General features: G+C 60.0%; 1 protein-coding gene across 1 annotated transcript in view; it reads left to right on the forward strand.

Annotated features, from left to right (window-relative positions):
* Positions 1-1,634: 1,634 nt before the first annotated feature.
* Positions 1,635-24,337, forward strand: part of LOC102529704 (potassium inwardly rectifying channel subfamily J member 12) — a 31,741-nt gene continuing 9,038 nt past the window's right edge. The window contains exon 1 of the mRNA XM_031676262.2: positions 1,635-2,149. The gene's annotated coding sequence lies outside the window, so the exon portion shown is untranslated. The remainder of the gene's footprint in view (positions 2,150-24,337) is intronic.

Consider the following 24,337-nt stretch of genomic DNA (forward strand, 5'->3'; position numbering starts at 1 on the left):
TCTGAGGAAGAAGGAGGAAAAGTTTCTGAGAGCTTGTAGTCCCCTGGGAGGCTGGTCTCTGAGGAGAAAACCAGGACACCGTGTACCAGTCAGGGTCAGGGTGGTGGCGTTGGGCTGAAACCTTCCAGGATGCCCCTTCCCTCCGCTGCAGCCCTTAGCAGCCAGCAAGGCAAAGGGGCAGGGGCTGATTCTGGGGACAGACCTGGCTCAGGTCCTGGCTCCACCATCGGTAGCTCTGTGATGGACAAGTGCTCCTTAACTTGTGAAGCAGGGCTGGTGACAATGAAATGATTCTAGTGTCTCGCTTTACCGAGTGTTCAGTCAGTGTTAACTGCTCTGCCCAGCCGTGAGCTGGGCCTAGCACTTTTGGCATACTCTGCACTCACCACCGCTGCATGAGGGAGTGTCCTTGCTTGACGGGCGGGCGGGGAAGGTAAGACGTGGAGAGATGAAGTGACCTGCCTCCACAGCTGGACAGAGAGAGGGTTCATTCTGACCCTGGGCAGCCCAAGGTGAATTCTCTGGGTGGCCTAGGCCAGGCCAAACCCACCAGCTGCCTGGGGCCGGGAGCCTGGGGCTGGTGGGGCCTGCAGACCGCTCTGTCTGAGCCGCCAGCAGTCTGGGCGGTGGCCAGGAAGCCGTCCTCCTTGGTTAGAACCCTGCAGCCGGTCTTCCTGCTGTGCAGATACATAATTATATTTCACATTAAAGGGGAAGCTGGAGGCTGAGGGGCCAGGGAGCCCTTTGAGGCTTGTGCTCTGGGCACAAACCTGCCTCCTTGGCCCAATTCCGTGGGCCCGGAACTGAGCAAGGGGTCAGAGTGGTGATAAAATGGGGTCTCCCTAGGCCAAGGCCCAGCTGGGCAGGTCTGTCTGCCAGAATGAAAGGCCTGGCTCTGCCGAAGGCTGAGAGCTCTGAGGCCCAGACAATAGGCCCCAGGAGGCTTGGAGGGCAGGGCGCCTGGCACAGACTGGGAAGAGGCAGAGGTAGGGGTGGCAAGAGAAGAGGGTCACATGGGGGTCAGGTCCACAGAGAAAGAGAGGGGAGGGGGCGGGAGGAGCACAAATAGAAAACAGGAGATGGGAAAAGCCGAACAGCGCAAGATGAGGAGGAGAGAGATGCTGTTAAAGAAGAGGAAATGTGTGTGTCCTAGTGTTTATGCCTGGTGTGCAACGGGAAAGGATTCCATGGGAACGTACAAGCTGGGATCTGTGTGCACGTGTGCACACCTGAAGCTGCCACCCTGCACGAGCATGTGTGAGTGTGTATGCACCTGTGCGCCTGCAGCCATCATGCATGTCACGGCACGCATTTTGCATGTGTGGATGCAGACGCATGAGCTAGTGTACTTGGCTGTGTGCACACGTGTGTGCAATATTTCCTTGCCTGTGTGTGTGCTTGTCCCTGGGAGAACATGCCTGTGTGTGTACACGCGCGCGCGCGCGCACGCCCCAGTGCGCAAGTGGCTGGCAGTGTGTGTGTGGTGGCGGGGTGGGCCGGGGCTGGGGGACGGCCGGCTAGGCCTGGGCCGGGGTGGGCGGGGGCAGCGGCGGCGGCGCCGCGCGGAGCGGGCGTGCTCTCGGCGGAGAGTTAGAGTTGTTGCCGAGCTGGGTTCTGGTGAGAGCGGGGCGCGGAGCTGGGTGCGCGCCGAGCCTCAGCCTCCCGCCGCCTCCTCGCCCTCCATTCCTCTCTCCCCGCCTTCTCTGGGCCTCGCCGCCGCCACTGCCTGCCTGGGAACCGTAGCCGAGGGCGAGGGGCTGGAGCGGCCGGAGCGGCCGGAGCGGGCGGGGAGGCGCGGGGCGCCTGGGCATAGGGAGCGCGCCCAGCCCAGCCCGGGATCAGATAACAGCGGGCGGGGGAGGGGGTGGACCAGCAGCACTCACAGCCGGACGGAGGGACGGACGCCAGCCGCGCCGGCCAGAGCGAGCGCCCCGCGGCCGGGGGCGCCGTCCAGGCGCGCGCCCCGGACCCGTGGCTGGACGGGGGCGATTGGCGCCCCGGACCGACGCGCCCCTCAGCATGGAGCGCCCCCGGGGTCTGCCCTGAGGCGGCGGCGGCGATGCAGCCAGCGCAGCAGCTGCTTGGGCCAGCAACGGCCGCCCGGAGCTCGGAGGACGTGGAGCGCACCGCGCCCGGGGCGCTGACCGAGGTAAGTCCGCGGGGGCTCGCCTCCAGCTCCCCGCAGGCCCCCTCCCCGGCCGCGCGAGCACGAGGTGGTGCTGCAACGAGGAAGGTGGAGGGGCAGGGTTTGTTCGTCCTGTCGTTTTCTGATTTTTTTTTCCTCCCTTGGTGAGCTATCGGAGAAAATGCTGACTGCGAGCTTTTCTCCCCTGCCATGTCTCCGGCTACCGCCACCAGGGAACTTTGCTCCTTGCTAACCTTCGTCCTGGGGGCACTCCGGGAAACTTTGAGGCGCCCTCGGCCCCTCTCTGGACGACTTGCATGAGTGGGCTCGGGAGGGAGTGTGGGGAGGCACTTTCGCGCTCGGCATCAGTCCTATGCGTGACCTTCTCGGAGACCCTGGACCGGAGTCGGGGTGCCGAGGGGAGCGCAGACTACGATCGGCCGGGAAAATGCGCCCAGGCCAGAGAGCTGCGGGTCCTTGCCTTGAAGTCCCTTCTGGTTCCCACCTCCTGTGCTCTAATGGAGTAAAAATATTCTGGAAATGGTGTTCTCCGCTAGCGAGTGAGCCAGCCGAAGAATCCAGCCGCACCTTTTTTTTTTTTTTTCGCTTTTAGAAGTCGGCCTTGATCGCGGAGGGGGTGGTCCTTTGGCTGAGAAGCCCCGCGGGTTTCAGGCCTGGGGTCCCCTCTACATGCCTACGTCTGCTCTGGATGTCCTAGGGCGTCGTGGGGAGCGGCGCCGGGCGGGGAACCAGGGGCTCGCTGGAAGCGCAGCTGGATGGGGAGCTCCTGCGGGGCTTCAGAGAGGCGCTGAGGCCGGAGCCCGTGTCTGTGTTCCTGTTCTGATGGACCATACACATGTCATGTGAATATTTAAAAGCCTGTGTTCAGAACGGGAGGTCACAGGAAAGCGTGTCTTTGGAGGTGGGCTTTGGTTCTGGGAGGGTCTCCCACTTCCCCAAAGCCTGGATCTGCTGGTACTGAGGCCACCCTGCTCCCCGCTGCCCAGGCAGCTCTTCACCCGGGGGCCCAGAGCCGCCTGCGACTGTTGCTACTTTCTCCTTTGCTCCCTGCGCCTAGGCTAGAGCCCTGGAATAAAGTGCTGGGGACCTCCTGCCCCTCACAGCTGAGACTGGGAACCCCGGGTCCCAAGCTCCAGCTCCTGGGGAGCGCAGAGGCACCCACTCGCTGCCGCCGCCGCTGAAGTCAGCAGCCGCCTCCTCAAAGGTGCGAAGGTGTGAACCCAGAAGGTGGTGCCTCTGGCCTACCCCTCACCCCCCTCCCTGGGTGCCAGAGGAAGGCCTGGCCCGGCACTACCCGCCAGGACCCCAGCCTCACCTGGTGCTAGTTTGCTCCTTTGCAGCGCACTGCAGTCTCTGTCTGGACCCCCACCACGTGGCTGGAGAGGGTCAGGGAGGGGAGGGCTGTGGAGCCAGTGGGGATCGTGGTCTTTTCGTGGCATGCTCCCGCCTTGTGCTGGGACCCTGCTGGAAACTCCTCAGCCAAGTCTGCCCCTCCCCTCCAGCTGGGGGACTGCATACTGGCCTCCCCAAGCCTTGGAAGGGCTCCCATCATGTGGGGCCAAGACCCCTGAAGGGTCAGAGGGGTCAGAGCAGCGTGCAGAGCAGAGGGGAGGCACTTGCTTGAGCACCCTTGGGGACAAGAAGGGGACTCCTGGCTGAACAACAGGGAGTCTGTCTTCTGCACTAGTGTCCTGCTGAGAGCACGCACTGGGCACTCTGGAAATGCTGGGTGTTGGCACAGACCTGGCAGACGTGAACTGCCTGCCCTGGACCACCTGCTTGTGCCCGCGTCTCCAGGTGAGAGCACAGCAGAGCCCCCTCCAAGCCCTGAAGGGGAAAGGGGCAGAGCCTAGGTTCGTCAGTCTGTGCCCGGACCCCCACCCATGCCGAACCGCTCCGTCAGACCCCCATAGGGCTCAGGTTGCTCAGGAGGGGACCTCCTGAGATGTGTGCCCTGGGGAAGGATGTTCAGTGAGCTGTGCTGTGCTGGGAGAAGAGGTGCCCCGAGAGGGGCAGTCTTGCCCAAAGCCACACAGCAAGTCAGGGGTTTGAGCGGAAGCCTCCACCTAGCTCTCCCCAGGCCAGAGGGCTGCCCTGCGAGATTTCCTGTCCTGGGGCGTGGTGTCCCTCCTTGCAGGTCTGCCCAAAGCGGGACCAGGTGACACTGGTAGCCCTGAGACAGTGAAACAACAGTGACAGCAGTGAGAACAGTAATGACTGTCGGGGCAGCAGTGCCCTGTGCTGCACAGCAGTGCGACCAGCTCTGCCGTGGACAGCATCCTCTGGCCTCTGATGCCCTGGGCCACGGCTGGCAGCACCAAGTATGGTGCCCGGAGGCCTTGGCACAGCCTCTGGGGTGGAAGCAACTGCACTGTCACTCCCAGCCACCTCTGTGGCCCTCGTCTGGCTCCGGGTGGAGGCTGCTGGAGCCCCCTCGGAGCCAGCCTGATGCCACCCTCAGCCCCGCCTCTCCCAGCTCAGGCTGGGCCATCCCTCTGACAGGTGAGGCTGGTGCCTGTTGCTGGGCACCTGCCTGGCCTTTGCTGTCAGTGACGGCTGGGCACACCTGTCCCTCCCCTGGGGCTGCAGCTGGAGCCCTGCCTCGAGCTGGCTTGGAGGAGACGCGGGGAGGAATGCAGCTCCTGGGCAGCAGGAGGGGTAGAGGCTGGGCTGGCCTCTCCAAAGGTGTGGTGGGTACGGGCTCAGTCCACAGGACGGCTGCTCCAGGGGAATTTGGCAGTGTGATAGGGAGGCAGCCAGGGAAAGGCCAAAGATGAAAGAACGCCAGCCTGAAACTGGGCCGCGGGCAGGGCAGGAGGCCCGGAGGCTTCAGAGGAGCCGTGGGGGTGGGGGTGGGGGTGGGGTGGGGATGAGGGGCAGGGCTCAGGCAGGCGGGTTTTCCAGAGGATCTGGGGCTGAGGGCAGGGTTGGAGCCCTTGCTGGGCACTGGCTGAGGGCCCAGCACTCTGCCCAGCTGATTTAATTTCCTAATGGTCTGCCGGTGCAGAGGGTGGCAGTAGCTCTGTGAGGCCCAGGGAGGCGCTGGGAGAGACCGAAGCCTGTGCCCCTCTGACCCAGAGCCCTGGTGCTTTCCCAGGGACAGAACTGCATCTTCCCTCATCCCACAGACACTCTGCCTAGGTGCATTTGCATGCCAGGCTGGCTGTGGGGGTTGTCTGGATGGCATCCCCTCCTGCCCCCACCCAGGGCTGGTCCCCACAGGCCCTGGTGCCTGCCTGCCATCCCAGTTCCCTGGCTGCGGGGTCCTCGGGACCTCCTGAAACATGGCATGCAGTAGGTGCTCAGTAAATGTCTGGTGGGCCTGGGTCCGGGCTGCCGTCTCTGCCGCAGGGGCCTCAGTGGAAGCTGTGGTGGGCTGTGAGCTTCTGGGGTGGAGACCCTCGTGCCCGCTGCCATCCTCTGGCCCCAGTGCAGGGTCTGGCATACAGAAGACGCTTAATAAATGGCTACTGAGTAAATGGAGATCTGGCCCTTGCCCTCAAGGGCCTTATCGTCTTGGAGGAGACTTTAGGGCAGACAAGTAGAGTGAGTGAGGCTGGTGGTCCGACTGGCCGAGGCATGGCTCTTGGGCCCCAGTTTATCATCTGTGAAGTGAGATCGAAGCCCCCGGTGGGGAGGCTTCTGAGAGTACTGAGGAAGGGCGGGAAGAAATGTGAGCCTCTGTGTGTGCCTCTGGGGGGCTCAACAGAATGGGGTGTGGAAGGGCGGGTGCATGAAGGAGAGCAGGTGAGCATGTGTGATGCCAGGACCTGGGAGATCTGTCATCCAGTCCAGTCCTTGGACATGTGGGGAGACAGGCCCAGAGAGGGCAGGCCAGGTGTCTGCAGTGAAAGAGGGCCTCCCACTCCTGGCGTGTCCTCTGTATCCCCCACCCTACCTCCTCCACTCACCCCACTGATGGTCCACAGCCCAGGTCTTCCTGCCCAGCTGCTGAAGTGGCAGCTGTAAAGCATCATGAGGCTGCGGGGCCCCGGCCCCCGAGCAGCCTTCAGCCCTGCAGCACCCGGTGCAGTTTCGTCTGCGTGGCCTCCAGCCCCCAGTCTCAGGCTCAGGACCCTCCTCACCCTGGTCCTCGGGGCCCTGCAGTCTGGTCCTCATTGCTACCTGTGCTTCCCACTGCTCTCTTCCTCCCCTCAGGCCACCCTGTGTCCCTCCTCGCTGAGCCTGCTCCTGCCCCAGGGGCTTTGCACTTGCCGCGCCCACTGCCTCCAACAGTCTTCTCCGGGTCTCCACTCAGCCACCTCCCTTATCACCTTCAGGTCTGCCCAGGTGCCACCTCCTCCATGAGGCCCCTTCAGCTTCCCTGGGTGACATGGCGGCCTTCCCTTCCCCACATCCTTCTGCTTTCTCCTTTGCAGAACTGAATGCCTGCTGCCACGTTGAGTTTTATCTTGTTTACTGTCTGTGTGCCTTGGAACATAAGCACCTTGAGGGCAGGGGTTTTGCTATGGTTCGTTCACAGCTGTGTCCCCAGCATCTGCAGCAGGACCCAGGGTGTGGTCGGTGCTCAGTACACCCACGGGGGATGGTGGGGTTGACTCACCTATGTGGTGCTTGGCGCAGAGTGAGTGCCCAGCAGCCCTGGAAGCCAGAGTGACTGTCCCATTCAGAGATGAGGAAACCAAGCCTCATTTGACATCTCTGTCCCGGAATCGTGGAGGTTGTCTGTCGAGGGCAGAGCCGGCATTCTGACCTCTTCTGAGGGCCCTTGGCCTGTCACCTGAGTAAGCCCTGCTGTGCCCCCGGAGTCAGCCTGCTTCCAGCTCAGGGCATTTCCACCGCAACGGTGAGGGCAGAAGCCTTCGCGGCACAGACCCACCCGAGCAAACTGAGGCTCGGGACTCAGCGCTCGGCCAGCCTCCTGGGTGGTGGCGAGGTCACTGTCTTGCTTTCCTGCCCACTGAACATTTTCAGAGGACTGCTGGCCCTTTGTGTCGGAGTCAGTGTGTTTCACCTCCACTGTCCAGTCTCTTTCTTGAACATGACACCCAACTTTAAATGTTTCTTTTTTTAATTTGCCATTTTCAACTTTAGCAGCTTCCTACTTGTGGAAGGAACCTATGTGCTCTCTTGTTGGCAAAGCATAGCCCCTTCTGTTCTCTTGGGGGCTCCTCATCACCTCTGACACTTCGGGCTCGCGCCCCCTCTGGGGTGAGCAGGTGATTCCAGGGCTGGGCCTTGACCAGGCGCCTTCCAGGCCACCTAGGGCAGGCTCTGTCTCCTGAGCTCACCTCCGAGGAGAACCAGAGCTCGTCCGTGGCTGACGCCCCCGCCTGAGGGGTGTCCTGAGAGAGAGGACAGTACACCATCCCCGCTGTGGGGTGGCAGCCCTTGGCCCGAGAGGGATGCCCCAGACCGAGGTGGCACAGCTCTCTAGAAGCAAGGTGGGAGCAGCAGTGAGACCCTCTGCCCCCAGAAGCCTCCCCACAGCTGTTTGCAGGTTTACCCAGGAGGCTGGGGCTGGGAGGAGGGAGCCTGTGGGGATGGGGGTGCCCAGCTCTGTGCGTGTGTGTGTGTGTGTGTCATAGGCTGTGTGCCCCCGACTCCTGCCCACCTCCTCCTCCTTCCAGCTGCAGCCCAAGCCCCTTGAGTTGGCGGCTCCAGCCCTGCAATTCTCTGGCACTTAAAGCAAAAATAAATCACTGCCAGCAGCTGGCGTTCTGGGTGGTAGAGCCCGCCACCCCCCGGCCCTGACCCTGTGCCTCAGGGCTCTTGGTTCCAGGCCAAGCCGGGCCAGGCTTCCACTCAGGCCTGTTGGGGCCTGAGGAGGACTGGAGGGCTGAGGGGACCTGGCTCTTCACAGCACTAGAGGTTGGCAAGGCCCAGAGGACACGGGGCCTGGCTGGATGGACGCCTGGGCCCCCGAGGGAGCTGGTGTTCTGGGCCGCAGCCTTGTGGAAGCTGGGCTGGACAGGGCCCTGGGAGCCCCTTTACACGACGCATTCAGGACCAGCCCCTGGACGTCTCTTTTCTTGCTGGCCTCTCCCTTCCCTTCTCAGAGAGCCCTGGAGGTCTTGGCCTGTTGCGTATTCGTGACACAGGCTCTGAGGATGTCAGACTTGTAGTGTTATTCCATGTCCCCTGTGCTTTGGCCTGTGCTGGGGCTGGGGGCTGAGAGCTGGTCTGGCTGGTGGGGGAGGATAAAGGAACAGTGAACACAGAGTTTGTCGTGTTCTCCAGTTAATTATTCCAGTTTTTAATACAAGAGTGTTACACGCTCATGGTCAAGTATTGAACAGTTGTAAGTATATAAAGTGAATTTCTTCTCTCAAGCCCTGTTTCCGCCTCTCGGCATCCCAAAGCTTTATGCTCCTGAGATCACCATCATTAGAGGACCTTCCAGACTGTCTGAGTGTTTAACAAACGTGTGAAGGCAGCTATGTAAACGTGCCAGCGTCTGAGCTCCCCCCGTTTCCCTTTTGGCTTTCTCTCGTCACTCTATCCCTCTGTCTCCACTGGGGCCCCAGTGCCCTGAATCTGGGGGCGTCATACTCTCCTTCGATGGCCGTTGGGTTGAGGGCTGAGTCACAGAGTCTCCAGACCATGAATCTTAGCCGTGGAGTCTGTGAACTCACTAAGCCACTCAATTCCCGGGTAATGGATTCTCTGAGTCGCGGAGTTCCGGCCTCTTTGAGACAGAGCCTGGAATTGTAGACTTGGCTCTATCCCCTGGAAATTCTGGTTCCGAGGGTCTGGGGTGGAGCCTGGGAATCTACAATTTTCAGTCTCCCCAGAAGTGCAGCCGCAGCCCAGCCACTGTCGGGAGGTCCCATCCCCTCTGGGCCTCAGGGACCACCCAGCCCAGTGCAGACCAGTAAGGCGGGTGCTGTGCTTGGACACGCAGGGATGCGCAGGGATGGCTCTCACCAGTCACTGCTCCCTGAAGGTCCTCAGACGGGGGCCAGCCTCTGTCGGGGACTTGGAGCCCCCTCCATCTCTGCACTTCTTCATGTTGGGTGCCAGCGCTGTCACCCCAGCGCCTGGTTTGAGAGGAGTCAGAGGGATCGTCCCTGCCTCGCCGCCTAGGGCCCCATGGAAAGTGTCTGAGAAGGGAGTGCATCGCCCGGGCGCTCTTCCCGAGCCTCAGTTCCCCCATTTGTGGTGCGGGCGTGAGCATCACACCCCCATTTGGCCACCTGTTTTCTCACATCTTTTCAGCTTCAGCTCTGCGGTCAGGGCAGCACAGGGTGGCTTCCTCTCTCACTGCCCCCAGCTCCTCTGCTGTGCAGGCCGGAGGTTCAACCATGCTGGGCCTCAAGCTGTCGTCAGCACCTACCCGGCTGGGCCAGGCAGGTCCCCCTGGGCCCCGAGAGCTTCCAGGACCACAGGAGGTGACGCCTCCAGAAGTCCCCGGGGCGACCACAGTGTGGCAGAGCCCCTCCCTGGGGGCTTTGTAACAGAAGAGACCCCAGCCACCCTCTTCCTTTGCTCTGCTGGCCCTGCCAGCCACAGCCTCCCGGCTCTGTGGGACCTGGCCCCAGTCCCACAGCAGATGCCCTGGCCCTGAAGCTCCAGAGCCAGGTGACCAGGCTCTCGGTCCTGTCCTGACCCTGCTGCCTTCCTGGTGGGTCTCTGGGGTCCTCCACTCACCCTGCCACAGGGCAGGCATGGGATCGGAGGGGAGCAGGGCCCCCGGGAGCTGTGACCGAGCCTCTGGTGTCAGTCTGCTCAGCTCTGCGCTGCGTGGGGCAGCGGTCCCGGGGGACAGGCCGTCAGCCAGGTCCAGAGGAGGAAACAGGCCGGACAACGGGGAGCAGCTCGTGCCCTGCGCTACTGTCTCATGGCCGGCAGGACAAGTCACCACAAACTGGGGGCTCAAAGCAGCACGGACTTCCTGTCCTCAGTCCTGGAGGCCAGAGTCTGGAATCAGGATGTAAGCGGATGCTTTCTCCTGGAAGCTCTGGGGAGAGTCTGTCCCAGGCCTCCCTCCCGCTGCCGGGGCTGGGCTTTCTCGACTTGTAGACACGCCCCCCAGCCTCTGCCTGTGTCTCCACGTGGCCCTCTCCCGTGTCTCTCCTCTGCTCTCGTGAGGACACTGGTCACTGGATTTAGGGCCATCCTTGTCTAGGGCGGCCTCGCCTCCAGACCCTTAGCTTAGTTATGTCCATAGAGACCCGTTATCTGAATAAGGTCACGTTCACAGGTGTTGGGGGGACATGTATTTTTGAGGGGAGCTGTCACTCAACCCATCACACATGGTCACCTTGCATATGCTGCCCTGTCTTTATTTTTTAAGAAAAAAAATATTTTTTTGCATCTTGGAGCTACAAGTGTGTGTGTTTGGTCTCTGCTACTTACCAGCTGTGTGTCCCTGGGCAGGTTGCTTGACTGTTCTGGGTCTCAGTTTGCTCATCTGCAAAATGGAGATATTAATGGCCCTTCCCCCCACTGGGTTGCTGGGACCAGTTGGAGGAGATGCACCGCCCTGGGGCAGGGAGAGGTGTTGCAGAGGACACCTTTTATGAGTACTTCAGCCAGCACATTGGTTCTGAAATCAACCTGGCTGGATTTCTGTTTCGTGAGCTTGCCCCATTCTGAGGCTCATAATGCTGCTGCGGACCCCTGGACACCGAGGTCCTCCTGCAGGGCCATCCAAGGGAAGGTTCTGGAAGTGGACCTACTGGGGCTAAGGGCTTGTACCCTTGTGACTTGAAGAGCTGTGCCCTCCGGGGGTGACCCGGCTCTGCCCCTCGGAGCGTGGAGCCTGGCTGGTGGCCTGCAGCGCCGTCACCCAGACCCTACCAGTCCCATGTGATGCACAGGCTCCCCTTCAGGGGCTTCACCTGCATTTCTCTTGTTTTGGAGCCAGTGGAGCATCTGCTCACGTGGAAACCCCTTTCTCCCCTCTCCTTTCTCGCAGCTGCCAGCTCAGCTTATTTCTCTGATCCTCACCCTTCCCCCAGGTTGGGGTCTCTGAGTTGGGTGGGTGCCCCTGCCATATGTGGGGCCCTTTCTCACCCTAGTGGGTCCTCGTGGCTATGCCCCAGGGACAGGGAGCAGGTGCCCTAACTCCAGACACTGAAACTGAGGCTCAAAGAAGCCACATGGCGGGTTTCTTGGTTTCCGTGTGAGCTCGCTGTCACTGGGGGGAGGGGGCTGGCTTTCACTCCTGCGGGCCCCCGTGCCCTGGCCCCATCCCTGCGCTGCCAGGGAAGTCCCTCTGGACACGGCTGGTACACTACAGAATGGCTGCGACCCCCTGGCCTGAGGCCACGTGACCCTGGGGGCCTGGGGGGCCTGGGCCCCTCCCTCGGTTCCCGGTGACCATCAGGACACTCTGGGGGCTTCAGCAAAACGCCTGCCTTGACGGTGAGTCCAGCAGCCGGTGGCGTCACTGGGTGCGTTTACTTCTCAGGGAGTGCTGTGATGTTTCGCTGAGACTTGGCATCCAGAAATAATAACGAAAATGCCTATTTACTCCACGTCTTCTGGGCCAGGCGCTGCGCTCGGCGCGTTCCTGAGCATTGTCCCATTTAATACTCAAACCGTCCTGGCGGGCAGAGAGCCGGGCTTAAGAAACCTAGGGAGGCAGGGCCCAAAGTGCACTTGAACCCAGACCGAGAAGCCCATGGTTGGGCCTCGGTCCCTCCAGAGGCATGGGGCCCTTTAAGGAGGCCACGGGCCCTGCCAGGCTCTCCCTCTGGGGAGGCCTAGACCTGGGCTGAGGATCCAGGAGGTGCAGTGTTGGACATGAGCCACGGTTGCCTGGATTTAAATGCCTGGATTTAAATAGGGCTGCCCTCCACCAACTTGCTGTGTGACTCCAGGCAAGCAGCTTTACCTCTCTGAGCCTCACTTCCCTACTCTGAGAAATGGGTCTAAGTCTGCCCCATTCAAATTGTGATTCTGTGTGCCAGGTGTTAGGACTACTTCAGAAGTCTAAATGATGGAGGGTTTTCAGAGTTCCATCCATTTTACAGGCGGAGAAACTGAGGTCCCAGGAGGGGGACCTGTGGCCCTCCATCCCCTGTGACCTCAGCCACGGGACATGGGGCTGGTCCAGGCTCCTGCATTTGTGCCCCACAGATTAGGACAGAAAGACAGGTCTGAGCACCGCTGTGGCTGGAGGTATGTGCAAGGGAGGGGCTTAGGCCAAGGCCCTACTGCAGCTCTCAGGGTGCAGGTCATGCCCCTTCATCCATTTGGGAGGCAGAGGTGGGGCTGGCATCTCTCCATCAGCCCCCGTGGTTGTGCTATGCTTCTGTGGATGTGGAGAGTGGGAACCTGGGGCTGTCCACACACCTGTTGGTGAGTATGCTCAGTAGCCCAGGATGTGAGGCTGCAGTTTTGCTGCATGGGGAGGCCATTCATTCTCTCACCTCTGTAACTGTGGACCAAAGTTAAGGGAATCTATGTGGCCTGAGTAGAAGTCTCTGCAGAGGGCGGGGGCTCTGGGGCTGGCGGAGCAGAGAAGGCTCCCAGAGGAGGTGGCTTAGGCCCTGGCCCCATGGAGGTGGCACCAGGGCCTCCCAGGGTGAGTGTCCAGCCATCCTGGTCCCCTGGCCCCTGCCTCTCGGATGTACAGGAAACAGGACCTAAAGGACATGAACCCCTGGGTCCACTTATAGCCTCTGCTGCTTGGGGTAGCCCCTTGGCCTCATGGACCCTCTCACTCCAGATCCCACATCCAAGCTTGGGGTTCTGGTCCTCCCTCTCCATCCCAGAACCTGCCCTCTTGGTCCTGAGGCCCCAGACCCTCAGCCAACAGTGCAGCCTACTCTTTACTGAGAAAATCAAAGGAGGGACCTCCTCTTGCTCCCACCACAACTCCCACCTCCGGGCACCGGCGTCCCTCACCATGCCTTCCTCCCTTTCCTGTGGATGGATTGTTATCCCCCGTCGCTTAGCCCCCAACTCTCACCTATCCGAGGCCATCGCCGTGGTGAGTCTCCCTTTTCCTGAAAGACACCTCTCTAGACCCTGCACCTGGTCTTTCCACAAGTGCTTGCTGGGGGCCTACTGGGGGCCAGCACCTCCTCCAGGTGCCAGAACAGTCCAGGGGACAAAACAAAGCCCTGCCGACATCCACTTGTAATGAAGATTCTCAGTGAACTAGGAATAGAGGGAAACGTTCTCAGCTTGATAAGGACGCCTGTAAGGACATCACACCGTACGGTGGGAAACTCAGCTCCAGGATCAGGAGCGAGGCCGGCCCCCATCACCACTCCTTCCCAGCATTGAGCTGGAAGTCCTGGCTAATGAGATAAGACAAGAAAAGGAAATAAAAGGCATACAGATTGGGGAGGAAGACATAAAAATGTCTTTATTCGTGGATTATATGATCATTTATGTAGAAAAGTTTGAGAAAAATCGACAAAACTCCTGGAGCTAGTAAGCAGCCACAGCAAGGTTGCAGGATACAAGGTTAGTATACACGAGTCAGTCACTTTCCTGTATACCAGCAATAAAGAAGTGGAATTTGAAATTAAAATCCAATACCGTTTACATTAGCACCCCCCAAAATAAACTACTTAGGTATAAATCCAACAAAACTCTGATGAAGGAAGTCAAAGAACTATTCCATGTACATGGAAAGGAAGACTCAGTGTTGTTAGGTGTCCACCCTTCCCAACCTGATCTGTGGATTCAGTGCAGCCCAGTGAAAATCCCAGGAAGTTATTTCATGCATATTGACAACCTAATCCTACAGTTCATGAGGAAAGGAGGCGGAAAACCTGGAACAGTCGACACAACACTGAAGCAGAAGAACAAAGTTTTAGGACTGACACTAACTGGCTTAAAGACTTACTATGAAGCTACAGTAATCAAGGCAGTGTGGGACTGGCAAACGAACAGACAGATCAATGGAGCACAATAGAAAGCCCAGAAATAGACCCGCCCAAATATAGTCAGCTGTTCTTTGACAAAGGAGCAAAGGCAATACAGCAGAACAGGATAGTCTTTCCAACAAAGGGCGCTGGGACAACTGGACATATGCATGCAAAGAAGTTAATCTTAGACACAGACCTGCCCCCTTTCACAAAAATTAACTCAGTGGATCACACATGGATACATACATGTGAAACACAAAGCTGTGAAACTCCTAGGAGATAATGAGAATCTGGATGGCCTTGGGTGTGGTTATGCCTTTTTAGATGCAATATCAAAGACGTGATCCACGAAAGATAATTGACACACTGGACATCATTAAACTTAAAGCTTCTACTCTGGGACGGATGTTACCAAGAGAATTAGAGGACAGACTACATACTGGAAGAAAATGCTTGCGCAAGACACATCTGATCAATGGCTGTTACCCAAAATACACGAAGAACTCTTAAAATGCAACGACAGGGAACAAGCAGCAAATGGCCAGTAGGAAGCAGTCCTGCGCAGACACTTCAGCCAGGAAGACACACAGATGGCGAGTACACGCCTGAAAAGGTGCCCCACGTCATTGTCCTCAGTGAAACGCAAACCAAAACGAGACGCCACGACACACCTGTAAGTGGCTGGCGGTGACGTGGAGCAGCAGAAACTTAGCTCACTGCTGGGGTGGGTGCGTAGCGGTAGTCACTTTGGAAGACAGTTTGGCAGTTTCTTACAAAGCTAAACATACTCTTACCATGTGGTGCAGCCATGATGACCCTTGGTGTTTACCCAAGGAAGTTGAGAACTTACATCCACACAAAAACTGGCACATGGATGTTGGTAGCAGCTTTATTCATTATGGCCAGAACTTGGAAGCAAACAAGATGTTCTTCAGTAGGTGAAGAGATAAACTGGTCCATCCTGACAATGGAGCATCTTCCAGCACTAAAAGGAAATGAGCTATCTAGCCATGGAAAGACCCAGAGGAACCCTAAATGCATCTACTAAGTGAAAGAAGCCAGTCCTAATGGGCTACGTGCTGTCTGATTCCAGCCCTGTGGCATTCTGGGAAGGGCAGCGTTTACCCCTCGTGTCCCATTCTGTTGACGGATGTTGTTTGGGGGGCTGCACACATAGGGTCAGGGGGCACACGGGCACTCTGCGCCCTCCCCTCAATTTTGTTGTAAACCTGAAATTGCTCTAAGAAATACTCTTGAGGAAAAAAAGAGCCCCTGCCCTCAGTGTCAGTAGAGTCCTGAGTCAGTGACCGCAGGGCATGTGCGAGGGACAGGGCACTGAGCAGAGTCCTGCGTGGAATCGGGGGTGGGGGGTGATTCTGGAGGGAGGAGGATCCCGTGGGGGACGGGGCTGACCAGGTTCAAGGACAGTGTGAGGACAGAGCAGCCGGGCTGAGCCGTGAGCGAGAGCCCGGTGGGGCCGCCGTGCCGAGTGCTGGGTGGTCCATCTTCCCCTGTCTGCTCGGCTGTGAGGGGCTGGGCTTAGGTTTGTCAGGCTGCAGTTGGGTTCATGTCTCTCTTCATGTGTCTCCTCGAAGAATCAGTCGCAGAGAACCGGGTGATCTGGGTCGAGTGGCCGTGCACGCCTGGCCGGGGTCTTCCCGAAGCGCCTTCCCACCCCTTCCTGAGTGGCAGGACTTCCGTGGAGCAGGCCTGTGTCCCGGGTGTGAGACAGGAGTCACAGGCTGTCCCAGGGTCCCGGCAGCCGGGCACACAGTAGGCGCTTAGCGTGTGCTCACTCGAGGGTCACAGAGGTGGATGTGTGTCCAGTCCCGAAGGCCTGGGCTCCCCAGGGAAGGGTGCCTGCTGCGTGAGGACGGAACGGCAGGCAGGAGACAGAGCCCCCCCACACCCCCAGAGGCTGCGGCTGCTCCCCCAGCTGCTCCCCCACCCTCTAATCAGCCTGTCAGCACTGAGGAGCCGGGGGGAGTCCCTCCTCAGGGCTGTGCTCCCCAGAGGCTGGGTTTGGAGGGGGTCCAAGCCACCTGGCTCTCCTTGGTGGAGGTGCTGGTGCTATAGGAGTGGGGGGGCCTCATGGACCCCAGACTCCTTTTTCCCTCCCCCTCCCCAGGGGGTGGGGCTGGGACCAGCCGTGTAGATGCAGTCAGTCTGTCTGAGTGGCAGACAGTATAGACGTGTGTGGGTGGTGAGGGGTGCTGTGGTCGTGCAGGGGCCCAGCCTGTGTGGAGGGCACGTGTCTGAGCATGTGAGCAGGTGTGAGAGTGCAGTGCTGTTGGTGTGGGCAGCACACGGGGGTTTGGGCCCCACTGCCCCTTGCTCTATGCTCGGACCCTCAGTGACTTCTGGACCCTTCTGCCCACCCACCACTCTCTGAGGAGGAGCTGAAGCTGCTTCCAGGCCAGGGCTGGAGTTTTGGTCTGTGTGTCCTTCGCTGCCTCCCACGCCATCGCCCTGCCGCGCTCCCGGCATCCCCCCAGCTTCCAGGTTCTCTGGCTCACCTGTCTCCCTGCCCCGCCTGGCTGGAGGGCGCACAAGCTCCTGGGTCTCAGGAAAGGGCGTCTCCTGGAAGTTTGTGGTGCTTCAGACTCTCGTGGGTATGGACACATTGCCTTCTCTGTGTGACCCCCAGAAGGTGACCCCCATTTACAGAGAGGTTTAAGGATTTTCTGGGGCCCTAGGTGCTCCCTGAGCCCCAGTCCAGGAGTCTGGCTGCAGCTGACAGGGCAGCCCTCAGAAGCACAGCTTCAGTGCCCTGGGCAGCCCGCCCCACATCCCTGGCTGCTCTCAGGGCCGGCCTTGTGCACCCGGCCCCTCGCTGCCCTTCCTGTGGGCACAGTCCCTGCAGTTCCCTACCTGTGTGCAAGGCCTGGGTGCCTTTTCATTCATGCTCTTGGGTCCAACACTGTCCGATGGCCATGAATCTGGTGCTGGGCCCTTTCATGCCCCTCTGAGGGCTTCAGACCCCTGTCTGGGTTGAGCTGCCAGGACGAGGTGGCGGCCTGAGTGGCGGGAGGCTGGTGGACCCTGGGCCACTGGGGCCTCTCCACCCCTTCCTTCCACGGCTGCTTGCTGAGTGTTCACTCTGCCAGGGGCCGGCCTTGCCTTCGTTCCCCCACAACCCATTATACAGATGAGGCCACAGTGGCCCAGAGGGCATAGTCCAGTCCCACGAGTCTGATGGTGGCCACCACGCTGAGCACCGAGGCCCCTCATTCGGGCTGGTGGCCAGCAGAACATGGCTTTTCCAAGCTCTGGGCTGCAGCTGCCGCTCAGGATCAGGGGCCATCCCCACTGCAGGGCGTTGCTGGTCACTAGCGCTGCCCTCTCCTGCCACCCCATAGGCTGGAGCAGAGGAGGGAGGTGGGGTCTGGGCTGCAGCCAACACGAAGTCGCCCGCATTCAGAGGCCACCTCCCCGTGCTTCAGTTTCCTCTTTGTACAAGTACAATACCTCTCTCGTAGGACTCTTAAGAGGCTTAAATGAGAGCATAGCATCTGGGTAGAGTCCTTGGGCCCTGGGCCTGTCCTGCCATGGGTGCCCCGGAAACAGACACTCACTCCTGGCTCTGTGCTGGGTGACGCCAGGGATGCGTCAGAGCTGGGCGCTCGGGCCTCGAGGCCGGGGGTGGGGGGCGCCTCGTGTGGCCAGGGCTGTGCCGGAGACAAAGCCAAGGGCCCGGACCTTGCCTGCGGTGCAAGCCGGAAGTTAGCTGGCAGTGGGCACCCTGCAGGTGGGGGGTGCTGGGGCCTCAGTGTTGCCAGAGGCTGAGCCACCAGCAAAGGTCAGCTCATTTTCTTTCCAGAAACCCCAGGCCTTGCTGGAGCCACAGGAAAAGGGCGCCTGGAAATGCCTGAGGACTCAGGCCATGAGAACACAGTGTGGCCAGTGCTGGAACGGGTGGGCCCTCTCCCACCCCACCCCCGGTGCCCGGCGCAGAGGTGCTGGTGCTGCTAGCACAGTGGCGGTGGTAACGTTCCTGCACACCAGGCATGGTTCTGAACTCTTGATGGGTGCACTGACCCTCACAAGGGCCACGTCTTCCGGCCCCCAAGTTACAGATGGGGACCTGAGGCCTGCAGGTGACGTGAGCTGCCCAAGGCCTTGCCGCACCTGAGCAGCGGAGCTGCGATTTGAACAGTCAGTGCACAGGCCGGGGGAAGAATGGGAGGGAGTTGTGGCTTCAGCTGAGGTGGGGTGTGTGGTTGGGGCCCTCTCAGGGTCCCCCGCGGGCACAGGCAAGGGTGTTGCTCAGAGGTGCCAGCCGCCCTGGCCTTGGTGTCGCGATGCCGTGAGGGACTGTTTGGCTCGCAAGTGCTTGCTGAGGCCAGAGGTTGAGGCTGCACTCTCCTGGAGAGCCCTGTGGGGAGGGTGTGGCGTCCTCGGCTAACAGGGACACTGAGGCTCACAGGGGGCCGCTGGGTGCGTGAGACACGCAACCAGGGTGTCAGAGTTGGGATTTGGACCCAGAGTGGGCAAAGCCCATGCAGCTCTGTGTTTAAGCAGGGGGACTGCTTCAAGCTTTGCAGACGTCGTGGGTGCCGACCGCTGGGGCCATTTGCTGGGCGATCACTGCAGGAAGGCCCCGTGCTGGGCGCCGAGTCTCAGTGCTCTCTCCACCGTCAGAGGGGGTGTCAGTGCCCGTCTTACAGATGAGGACGCTGATAAGGCCCTGAGAGGGGCCGTGGTGCCCTGTGGCAGCCAGGGTTCCAGCCACCTTGTTTCCCGGAGTCTCAGGAGAAGCCAGGGGTTATGGGATGCCCAGGGGATGGGCAGGGGCTCCAGGATTCCCCAGTCCAGTGTCGATGTGGGTGGGTGAGGGGCCCCTTCTCTGTGGGAGTGACAAGAGGTCAGCCCTGGGATTTGAGGGCCTTTCACGCTTGTCCCTGTGCTGACAGCTGGGCCCTTGGAGGTACCAGAGTCACTTGGCGAAACCACAAAGCTGGACCTCCACTTGGTGTCTGGGAGGTGGGCTGGGCATTGAGGAAGGGCCGCCTCGTGAGGAGAAGGGGCCCCACGTGGTTTCAGCGTCAGGTCGTAGTGGGGACCGACCCTGAGCCATTCTCATCCCCCAGGGCATGGACTGGGGCACGTTATCAGTCAAGGTCACATTCCTGGCTGTGGGACCCTGGGCAAGTCCCTTTACCTCCCTGATCCTCTGTTTCCTCTTCTGTAAAGCAGGGATGGTAACGATGCCCACCTCACAGGGCTGCTCTGGGACTCAGTTAGGGAGACCATGTGCCGGGCATCAAGGCACAGGCTTGGGGGCCGCTGGGTTTAGTCCCCAGCTCTGCATCTCACAGGCTGTGTGGCTTTGGGCAAGTCACTACCTCTCTGAGCCTCGGTGTCCCTGTCGGTCAGATGGAGACAGCAGCAGGCCCTCCCTCACTGGGCTTTCTCGGGACACATGAGGCAAAGCCCTGTAGATGTGAGCGGAGGTCCTGTGTGACTCCAGTGGGCGTGAGAACCTCTGACTTCCCCTGCCTGGACGCCGGCGTCCACCTCCCAGACACTGCCGCGTGGGGCTTGGAGCTCCTGGCTGCCTGTGGGGAGCGGAGCCCAGCGGTTTCATCCCCTGCACTCTGTCTGATGAAATATAAATAGCACGCGGTGTTTGCGAGCGAGGGTAGGAAGCGTCTGTGGTCGGGCCCTCCCTCCCTCCCCACCCGCTCAGGCAGCAAGGCTGATGAGCTGGCCGTGGGGAAAGGAGCTCGTGAATAAACCATCACAAGGTCTGGGCTAATGCACTGGCCTCGAGGCACTGCGTGCAATTAGTGTGCTGATTGTCCAGAGAGGGTGGCTTCTGTGCGGGCTCAGTCCAGCGTCCCCTGTTTGCGAAGCGCCCTCTCCTGGGGCTGGTGAAGCTGCAGATGGGGGCCTGTTAGCCCCTGCCTGCTGCCTGTGAGGTGGGCTCCCCAGGACTCGGGGGGGGTCCCACACTGGTGAGCACCAGCCCACTGGGCCCTCATACCTGTGTTTTGGCTGCAGTGGCCCTCACCTGGGTCAGGTGCTGGTGGGCCGGGCTGCTCTGGACCTCAGAGCAGAGTCTGGGGCTGAGGCCCTCACGGCTCCCGCTTCTTCTCTCTGTGTTCAGCGGTTTGATTTTTTTTTTTTTTTTTTGCTTTTGAACCAAGGCTGTCCCAGCTTAGCCAGCTCCTGCCCCGTTACCAAGGTGACCAGACCATCTCCAGCACCCCATGGCCACCGCCAGGGTTAGGCAAGGGACTCTGGTGCATGCACATGCACATAGCCTGCACACGTGTGCCACACGTGTCATGCCCACACACACGTGAACATACACATGTGGGAGAGCAGACACAGAGACTCAGGCCCAGGTGTCCCGCTTCGGGATGAACATAGGCACAGATGTGTCCTCATGAGGACGCAGCCTGTGTCCCTTTCCGTGCTCCCACAGAGGACATGGCTGCACGGCCAGTGCGGGCTGCACACCGATGCATGCCCCTCTAGGTGAGCAGCAGGCTGCCAGCTTCATACCTGCTCTCTGGTCTCTGCATGAGCCTCCTGTCGGGAGGAGAGGTGACCTCCCCAGGGTGTGCAGCCCGAGAAGGGGGCAGCCCCAGGCACTGATGGCCTGTGGCCTTGGGGTACTGACCCTGTTTCTTCCTCTCGGGGAAGTGTCTCATAGGCTTGTTGAGAGGTGCACGCAGTCGGTGCTGAACAAAAGCTCCAGGTGTGAGAAGACTTTCCCTGGGGTTCTTGGGGCAGAGGCACCAGGAACCCCCCCACAAATCTACCTCATCTTCTTGGGCACAGGCTCAGAGAGGGTCAGTGACTCAAGGTCACACAGCACAGCGGGGGCCAAATGGGGTCCAGATACCAGGCCCCTGCCCCACCAGTTAGCCATGAGGGAGAGGCAGCCCGGGGAGTCTTCCTGTAGGAGGTGGTCCTGGGCCACTTGGAGAGACTCGAGTTTTCTCCTGAGTCATCAGGGCCAGACGTGTGTGGTCAAGTCGTGGTTCTCTGTTCCCACAGCCCTGAATCTGGATTTAGATGATTCCCGCCCTAGCTCTGCGGTGGGCCAGATGTGTGGCCCCGGGCATGGCGCTTGCCGTCGCTGAGCCCCAGTCTGTTGCGACTCTCCAAAGGACCCATGGCATGAGCTGAAGTAGCACGTGTCACAGTGTCCACAGTTCCTGTTTGCTGGGATTGGAAAAGTGTGCGAGGCAGTCAGGCTGCGGTGGGGTCAGAAGGTTGGTCGCCCTCCCTCGTGGTGCCTTCCCTCCCTGAGCCTCAGTCTCCTCGTGTGATCAGGCCTGGAGGAGCCTGCCCCGCCCAGACCTCGCCTCCCGCCCCCTTGCTCACCCTCCTCCCTCCTTCCTGCCGCAGCGTCCTCTGCCCGGAGCCCTGTCCCGTCGGGGTCCTGGCTCTCTGCTCTTGCAGTCAGCTGGGCCGCACCTCCCCAGGCAGGAGCAGTGCCTTGGAACCCTCTTCATTTATTCATTTCCCCCCAAGTGTCTGCCTCTCTTGTTGGTTATGAACATCAGGGCGGGCGGGCCCTTCCCACCTGGTCACGCCACACGTGGTGCTCGGTGGACACGTGCTTGTGGAACAAAGGAACACACGAATGAAGGAGTGAGAGAGAGCCCGGCGACGCGCTGCTTCCCAGGTGAGGCCCCGGCTGCACCTGGCTGGCGTGGACACCTCTGATGTCCACTTGCTCAGGATGATTTTTTTGGACATGTGAGAAAACCCATGTACAAAAGAAAATGGAAACGTGAAATACTTACCGAAACATTGTTCCAAAACGTGATTCGGTAACCAGTGCGCTGTGTTGAATAGCGCCCGGACTGCAGGGCCTGGCAGGGCTCCGACATCCGTGCCGGGTGAACCGCCCTCAGAGGTCTGCCAGGCCCTCCCAGTGAATGTTCTGTTCCCCAAATAAAGCCACACTGACAAAGTGAGGAGGACGAAAGAGGGAAGCTGAGGAGACACCGGTCCCTGCGCTCCCCCAGCAGGGTATCCAGGTCACTGTGGGACTGAGACTAGGGGCTCAGGCCCTGGTCCTGCTGGCATTTGCCCAGAGAGGCGTCACGTGGGGCCCAGCCTGCTGTGAAGAAATGCAGCTCCGGGCCTGGAGGGCCCTGTAGGGAGGAGGTGGCTGGATCCCGGTGCTGGGCTCAGCTGTGCGGCTCATAGCCTGGTGCCTGCGGACACAGCCATACTCCTCTCTGCGCCTCACTTCCTCTGCTGTCAAAGACGCTTGGGCCGCCCCACCCAGAACGTTCTCGGGTACAGTGCCAGGCACTCAGCAGAAGAAAGGCACGCAGTTCCAGGGGCCAAAGAAGCATGTGGGGCTTGGCAAGAGCAGCCAGGGACCTAGGGGAATCCTGGAAGACTTCATAGAGGAGGCATGCTTTGAGCTCGAAGGATGCATGGTATTCCATGGAGGACTCTGAGGTTGGCATTGCTGGGCCCGCGCTCGCTGAGGGTCACATGATCACACAAGCCCAGTGGGGGCCCAGCCCTAGCCCTCCTCTTACTCCCACGTGTCCTTCTCTCTTGTTGGTCTACACAAACCCTTTGCGTATTAAGTGTATCAGTTCTTTTTATAACAAGCATTTGTCATTTACTTCTGATTTTGCCTGTAATGGGCTTTGATAAAAAACATCAGAAACGTTTTCATGTTGGCACATTTTCCAGCCTTTTCTTTCATGGTCTTTCTTGTCCCAGGCCGTTTCTTGTCACTCTATCTCAGGTCTTTGCTCACCCGTACACAGGCTGGGCACTTAGAAAATGTCTGAGCCTTGAATTAAGTTGAAGCTTGAAAAATCACAGCTGTTAGAAAAAAGCACCGTGGTGCCTTTGCTCACTGGGTCCCTCTACTGTGGTTCCTTCCATCCTGTCCCTCCACTCACTCCTTCCTGCTTGGAGTGAGCTCTAGTCGAGGCCCTCCTGGGGGCTCAGAAATGTGGTGATGGGAGGGGCTGGGGGACAGAAAATTCCCAGCTCCATGTGTTAACTCGCTGAAACCTCATCATGACCCCATGAGACATAGCAGTGGCAATCCTGTCTCACGGGAGAGAAAACGGGGCTCAGAGAGGTTATATGACTTGTCCAAGGCCACCCAGGAAGGTCCAGAGACAAGATTTGAACCCAAGCCATGTTGCCCCAGAATTTATACTTTCAAACTCTGTGGCACCCCTTTGCCCTTGGGGTTAAGTCCGAGCTCTTGGAAATGACACAGGATCTCTCAGAGCCTGCGCACGTAGGGACTCAGTACACCTCTGCCCTCCCTGCTGTGAGGGTGACAAGGTGCGCCCCGCCTGTCTCTCAGTACCCCCTCGACCCCGAATCCTTGGGATCCTGGAGTGTTGTGGCTGGAAGGGCCAGCCTGCTTGTCTGCCGATGGGAGTAGGGAGGCTCCGAGTTGAGTGAGCCCTGCCCGAGGGCCAGTGTGTGCCCGTGTGCACCCTGGTCTGTGGGGCTCCGAGAGCCCCCCTGTGCTTCGGTAGGCCTCCGGCTGGGCTCTCTCTGGGGCTCCGAGGGCTCTGACCCTGCTGGTTGTGGTGCCGCTTCACTTGCTATCTTCCTGCTCGGCAGGGCGCCCCATGCAGGCAGGCGCTTGCTGGTCCACCCTTGAGTCCCTGGTGCCCAGCTGAGCCCAGCATTGAGCAGGCCCTCAGGAAAGGTTGACTGTAAGAGGGAGGCCCAGAGAGGGACAGAGACCTGCCCCAGGTCACACAGTGAGTTGGATCAGAGTTGGGAGCCCCATGAAAAGCCCAAGAACCTCTGGGGCCTACTTGCCCCTGGGGCCCAGTGAAGCCCAGGGATGGGGCAGTGTCTATAAAAGGCACCCAGGGGCCTCTGTCCTCTGCTGCTCCCAGGGGCCTGGGGCCAAGGACACCCTGTCTCCCTCCTGCCCCCACCCTCTGTGGAAGGATGTTCTCAAGATAAAAATACCCTCGGAAAAGTTCCCTGATGCCTGGCATGACCCGCCGTCCACCCTGGGGGCCAGAGCTTCCTGCCCCTGACTTCACCTCGGGGCTTGGAGAGTGGACACCCGCCCAGCCCCGACCCCGCCGCAGCCTTTGCTTGTGGCCAGTGTGTCCAGCCCCTGTCTCCAGACCACAGAATGTGAGGGGGCTGATGGGTCGTGGTCACTCATGGTTGCTGTGCCAGTGTTTACTGAGCACCACCTGCCAGCTGTGACCACCCGGGCACAGGGGAGCGGGCGGCCAGGTCCCTGCCCTGGCGGAGCTCAGGGCTCTCCTGCATTGCTGACTATTAGACACATTCTGAGAGCATCACACCCAGGCCGCACGGGAGGGTCAGAGAACGCACCGGCTTTCAATCACGTCGGGAGCCCCAGGCTGCTTGTCAGAGTGGGAAGCCCCTTGGGGGACACTGGGGGACCTGGTGCTTA

The sequence above is a fragment of the Vicugna pacos genome, chromosome 16 (genome assembly GCF_048564905.1).
Source record: "Vicugna pacos chromosome 16, VicPac4, whole genome shotgun sequence".
In the NCBI taxonomy this organism is placed as follows: Eukaryota; Metazoa; Chordata; class Mammalia; order Artiodactyla; family Camelidae; genus Vicugna; species Vicugna pacos.